The sequence below is a fragment of the Salvelinus sp. IW2-2015 genome, linkage group LG32, assembly GCF_002910315.2.
Source record: "Salvelinus sp. IW2-2015 linkage group LG32, ASM291031v2, whole genome shotgun sequence".
Classification (NCBI taxonomy): Eukaryota; Metazoa; Chordata; class Actinopteri; order Salmoniformes; family Salmonidae; genus Salvelinus; species Salvelinus sp. IW2-2015.
The window spans coordinates 35,126,655-35,133,685 of NC_036871.1; the positions used below are offsets into that span (position 1 = coordinate 35,126,655).

Genomic DNA, 7,031 nt, shown 5'->3' on the forward strand with positions numbered 1-7,031 from the left:
CGGTCCTGGTGAATAAGTTCAAATGTAAATGCCTAAATAAACAGTTTTAACATGTTGTTATGGCTGAGTGCGGGCGATGGCGGTTCTGCAAACTTCGTGTTTGGAGCAGGTTAGTATTAATACATCAGCTCGTGATAAATGTCGCACACTAACACACACACAACACACACACACACACACCACACCACACACACACAACACACACACACACACACACACACACACACAACACACACACACAACACACACACACACACACACACACACACACACACACACACACACACACACACAACACATCACACACACACACACACCATCACTCACCCACTCCCTCCCTCCCTCTCTCTCTCTCTTCTTCTGCATGGGTGTACTAAGATGTATTCTCTCCTCTCTAGTCTGTCGCTGTTTGCTAAGATCTGTGAGAAGACTGTGCTGAAGAGAGTGCTGAAGGAACTGTGGAAACTGGTTATCAACACTATGGAGAAAAGCATTGTGCTTCCACCGTTCACAGACCAGTCGGTGAGTAACACACACGTATACACACACGTATACACACACACACATTTTCTTATGTCTAAAAACCTGAGCATAATTCTCTTCCATACATTCTCTCTGCTTCCAGTCTTTAAAAATGATTTTCCATAGTATAATACAGTATCTACCATTAATTTAGAAATATGAAGTTGTGAACGTACTCTTTGGCTAGAATAAGATGTAGAGGATTCCTGGTTGTTGATTTGTTGAGATGGGCCTGTGCAGTTTCACTGACCCCCTCTCTCTCGCCATTGCCCCACCCTCTCCTCCTCAGGTTATAGTAAGTACTGTGTGTGTTTGTGTGTCTGTGATGTGTGTCTGTGATGTGTGTGTGTGTGTGTGTATGTGTGCGTGCGTGCGTGTGTGCGTGCGTGCGTGCGTGCGTGCTCGCGTGAATGAGTGTGTGTGTGTGTGTGTGCGCGCTCGCGTGAATGAGTGTGTGTGTGTGTGTTTCTCCCTGTATGATGTCTGTCAGCACAGACACACGGAGTCCTCTGCTACCTGTGACATCACTCCTCTTGTCCCCCATGCTACTCAGTGTAACCCCCTCCCTGTCTCAGATTTATCCCCAGCCCCTAGGCCTACTTGTATAACTCCAGAAGGATTGGGTTGTTGTAAGCAGTAAGGCTAACACCTATCCACTCCCTCCAGATCTACATGAGTGACTAGTGGATAGGAGGAGAGGGATTGATTTGAGTGCATTGTATAGTGTCATTATCAAACCCTGTCTGTATGTTAGAAATGAAATGAGCATGGTGCACGGCTGAGCCATGGAATACCTGACCTGGTGCCACTGTAATACAGCACCTTTCCTCCCCGTTAGTCCCCTTTCTCCTCTTCCTCCCCCCTTAGTCCCCTTTCTCCTCTTCCTCCCCTCCTTATCCCATATCTCCTCTTCCTCCCCCTTAGTCCCCTTTCTCCTCTTCCTCCCCTCTTTAGTCCCCTTTCTCCTCTTCCTCCCCTCCTTTACCTGTCTCATATTTTTCTCCTTGTCACATTTTTCTTTTAGAAGGAACATGTCCTTCCACTACAGTGTTGCCTGTATGTTGAATGGATTGGAGGTTACCACACAATCCCGTACTGGATTTGAAACCTCTCCTGCACATGTCTTTTCCCCCGATTCTTTATTGTGACATGTTTAACTACATGTATGTGTAATTTGTACTCTCCTCATCTTCAAACAACTCTCCCCCTCCTCATGCTCCGCTCTCTGCACCACCTCCCCAACCCTCTTCCCCCGCTTCTCTCACCACCATCATCCTTCTCTCTCATCATCCTTCTCTCTCGCTCTCTCTCTCTCTCTCTCTCTCTCCATCACAGGGCACTCAGATGATCTTTAATGCAGCTAAGGAGTTGGGTCAGCTTTCCAAGCTCAAGGTAATGATGATGACATATTAGGATGAGTTCCTTTATGATGACGCATTAGGATGAGTTCCTTTATGGTGACGCATTAGGATGAGTTCCTTTATGATGATGCATTAGGATGAGTTCCTTTATGATGACCATTAGGATGAGTTTCCTTTATGGTGACCATTAGGATGAGTTCCTTTATGGTGACACATTAGGAATGAGTTCCTTTATGATGGACCATTAGGAATGAGTTCCTTTATGGTGGACACATTAGGATGAGTTCCTTTATGTGACAATTAGGATGAGTTCCTTTATGATGACACATTAGGATGACGTTTCGCTTTATGGTGGACCACATTAGGATGAGTTCCTTTATTGACACATTAGGATGAGTTCTTTATGGTGACACATTAGGATGAGTTCCTTTTATGGTTGACGACATTAGGATGAGTTCCTTTAATGATGACACAATTAGGATGAGTTCCTTTATGAATGACACATTAGGATAGTTCTTTATGGTGACGATTGGATTCCTTTATGGTGACGCATTAGGATGAGTTTCTTTATGGTGACACATTAGGATGAGTTCCTTTATGGTGACGCATTAGGATGAGTTCCTTTATGTGATGACACATTAGGATGAGTTCCTTTATGGTGACGCATTAGGATGAGTTCCTTTATGGTGACACATTAGGAATGAGTTCCTTTATGGTGACGCATTAGGATGAGTTCCTTTATGATGACGCATTAGGATGAGTCCTTATGGGACATTAGGATGAGTTCCTTTATGGTGACACATAGGATGAGTTCCTTTATGGTGACGCATTAGGATGAGTTCCTTTATGGTGACGCATTAGGATGAGTTCCTTTCTTGATTTCTAGCAGCATGTTTCATATAAAATGCAGGCCTGGGGTGTATTGTTGTCGTATTAACTACATTGTTGCATTAACTCTGTGTCTGTTTCCGGTACTCTGCAGGAGCAATTGTGAGAGAGGAGGCCAAGGCTCTCTCCCCTAAACAGTGTGCCATCATAGAGCTGGCATTGGACACCATTAAGGTACCGTATACTACATGTAACAGTATGTAAAATGTGTTACTATGCAGTAAATAGTATGTCTGATACTGTATGATGCTTCATAACTTGTTATAAGCATGTCCGAGCCTTTGGATGTCTTATAACAAGGGTTATACTATGTTACATCTCTCTAAGGAAAAATAACAATGCCTGTTGACCTCTGCCCCTGCAGCAATACTTCCATGCGGGTGGTGTGGGTCTGAAGAAGACGTTCCTGGAGAAGAGTCCTGACCTGAAGTCTCTGCACTATGCCCTGTCCCTCTACACACAACACACTGACAAGCTCATCAGGAAGTTTGTCCTTTCACAAAACGCTCAGGGTACGTCACACCCTGTCTCGTGTCTGTCTGGCTAGTGGTCTGGTTGGCTGTCAGGTTGGCTGCCTGGCTAGTGGTCTGCTTGGCTGTCTGGTTAGTGGTCTGGTTGGCTGTCTGGTTGGCTGTCTAGCTAGTGGTCTGGTTGGCTGCCCTGGCTAGTGGTCTGGTTGGCTGTCTGGTTGGCTGCCTGGCTAGTGGTCTGGTTGGCTGTCTGGCTTAGCGGTCGGTTGGCTGTCTGGTTGGCTGCCTGGCTAAGTGGTCTGGTTGGCTGTCTGGTTGGCTGCCTGACAGTGTGCTGGTTGGCTGTCTGGCTAGTGGTCTGGTTGGCTGTCTGGAGTGGTCTGGTTGGCTGTCTGGCTAGTGGTCTGGCTGGCTGGCTAGTAGCTGGCTGGCTGGCCCGTCTGTCTGGCTAGTGGGCTGGCTGGTTGGCTGGCTCCGCTGGCTGCCTGTGGTGTCTGATCTATTTTGTAATGCTAACTGTCATTGTGAAATGTGTTAAAAGAATACATCCTATTGAGGTGTCTTCTCTCCCTCTCTCACTGCTAGTCCATGGAGGGAAGGGGGTCAGGTATACCTCAACGAAGACACATTACCAGAAAAGGGTAAGTGCCTGTGACCGTGCATACCCCACCCACCCCTCCATTTCTTCCTCCCTCTCCTTCTCTCTATCACCTATCCATTTTAAACAGGTGTTTTCAGGAGAAGTACCCTCAATTAGTGAATTACGTCTTGTCTGCAATCCTGTAGCTTGATCTTAACCCTGGTATTAAACCTTGCTCAGCTAAGCCCTGTTCATCTCGTTACCGCCAGAGGTGTGTGTATATGTGTGTTCGTTTTTAGTACTAATCGTTCCGTTCCGAGCAGAATCCCTATTTTTTTTCTAAACCGGTTCGATCCCCAAAAAGTAACAGTTCATAGAGCTGATTTTTCCTTCATTTTTTAAACTTGTGAAATCAACAACATTTTTACATTTAGCTCAGAACGATCCAAATGTCACAGTCCACACACACACACACACACACACACACACATCACACACACACCACACACACACACACACACACACACACACACACACACACACACACACACACACACACACACACACACACACACACACACACACACACCACACCAACACACACACACACACACACACACAACACACACACACACAGCCAGTCACTGTCTGAAAACTGGTGGGGTCAGAGGGCTATGGTCAACAGCAGTGATCTCAACTCTGTGTGTCTGATGTGGTGGTTAACTCTTGACCTCTGGCAGGGTCGGGAGTGGAGGAGCCAATCGGAGAGGTGGTAATGCACGTGGAGATCTACACCCATCCCAACACTGGAGAACACAAGATCACTGTGAGAGGTGAGAGAGGAAGCGATGGCGGGAGGGGGCTGAGGGGGGGAGAGAGGGATCGATGGAGGGGCTGAGGGCGGGGGGGGCGGGGGGGGGGGGGGGTGTAATGGGGAACGGGAGTGCGTAAGGTAGGGGTGATGATGGGCTTTACATGCGTTCTAATTGCACTAGACTTGAGCTTCTTTGAAATGCACTACAAACTAGCTACATGTCATCTCTGCTCATCTTCTTCAAACAACCCTCCTCATGCACCTCTTTCTGCACTCTTCCCCCTCTTCTCTCATCACCTTCTCTCTCTCTCTCTCTCTCACTCAGTGATTGCTGCTAATGACATTAAGTGGCAGACACAGGGGATATTTCGTCCCTTCGTGGAGGTCTACATCATTGGTCCCCACCTCACTGACAAAAAAAGGAAGCACGCACCAAGTCCAAGAACAACAGCTGGTCGCCCAAGTTCAACGAGACCTTCCAGTAGTGAGTATATCAGGTTTCTGTCTGGTGGGGGGGGGGGGGGGGGGTCTGTGTGTGTGCGCTATCTAACAAACCTCTCCTCTGTCTCCTCTCCAGTTCCTTGGGCAGCGAGTTGGGTCCGGAGGGCTATGAGCTGCAGGTGTGTGTGAAGGACTACTGCTTCGCCAGGGAGGACCGTACGGTGGGCATGGCCCTGATGCAGTTGAAGGACATGGCCTCCCGGGGCAGCATGACGTTTGGCTCCCCCTGGGAAGAGGGTCCACATGGACGAGACGGGCCTGACGGTACTGAGGATCCTGTCCCAACGCAACAACGACGACGTGGCCAAAGAGTTTGTCAAGCTCAAGTCAGACCAGCGCTCTGCCGAGGAGGGACGGGCGAGCTGAGAGGGAGAGTAGAGATGGGCCTAGTGATCAAGATACTGATTTAGATACACACACACACACACACACACCACACACACACACACACACACACACACACACACACACACACACACACACACACACACACCACACCACACAAGTTACTAATACAATACTGGAAATGTTTATATCATATAAACACAGTCATGAACACACTAATAATCTCTAATCACATAATGATTATCACATGTACACAAACACAGAGGTGGCCAACAGTTCCTTCTGCCATAGATGTATTTTGAACACCTGTCAATGAACCAATCAATTTATCAATCAATTTTTACTGCTCTCTCTCTCTCATTATCTCTCTTTCACTCTTGCATATTACACATTTTATATATATTTAATGCAGAAATGTGAGAAACAAATATCACCGGATGAGTTATGGTGGAGTTATAGAGACAGATGACTTTGCACTTTGACCTCTCGGCATGTTCAGGAGAGCAGCCCTAAACCCCAACTCTTACTTCTCCATCTGTTCCTATTAGTCTGTCTGTGGGTTTATCAGTGTGTCGTTCTCTTTCGCTCTCTTTCCTTTTCTCTATGTTGTGCTCAGTCTTCCTGTCGTGTGATGTGCTCTGGGTAGAAGTAGACCTCAGTGACAGATCTAGGATCAGCTTACACAGTTGTCCTGTCTTTGCCTGTTGGGGAGGGGGAAATGTAACATTGATCTTAGATCAGCGTCTGGGTGCAGCTTCATCCTACCTCGTGTGATGATGTACTTCCTGCATGTTGAACCCAATTCTCAGAACACTGTGATTAATTAGCTGATACCACGGCAACAGCTGTACAGACCCCGCCCCCCACGGACACTTGACACCTTATACCTGTGTGCACGGTGCATATAACCTGGTATAATAMGGGTTAACATAATAATAACCTTTGTAACCATGAAGAAAACTACTATCCAGTAAAAAACTACGTGAGAAAAGAAGAATGTGCCGACGTTTGATATGAATGTGTATTTTGGATGATTGTAAGATACGCCAGTCTTTCACATGGGTTGAGGTTTGGATCAGAGTTGTTGGATGTCAGCGTGTTAGGAACACACCATATGGCCATGTTGTATATAGACACTGAGATGGTGCCGCAGACCCAAACATGTACCTTTTGAAGATGGTCTGCTCTTTTTACATACTCACCTACCCTAGCAATGGCCCTGGCCTGACATTACTATAAAGGAGTAATACTAGCCAATAGATGGTTGATTCAACCCCTCATAAACCCCCTTCTATGTTCCCTTGAAAGTGCACAAATACTGCAAAGGGCTACAGGACCAGCAGACATAGACATTACTGAAGGGACACACTGCCTGGTCACTCCACCCATCTGTGTTTGTGAGAATTTAATAAATATGTTTTCTGTGCTATGGGCCATAAGATAAAACTAACCCATAGGCCACTATATACAGTGAGCTCCAGAAGTATTGGGACAGTGACACATGTTGTTTTGGCTCTGTACTCCAGCACTTTGGATTTGAAATGATACAA

At 46.7% G+C, this 7,031-nt stretch overlaps 1 pseudogene; it reads left to right on the forward strand.

Moving 5' to 3' along the window:
• Window positions 1-5,564, forward strand: part of LOC111956441 (protein unc-13 homolog A-like) — an 80,409-nt pseudogene extending 74,845 nt beyond the window's left edge.
• Window positions 5,565-7,031: the final 1,467 nt, after the last annotated feature.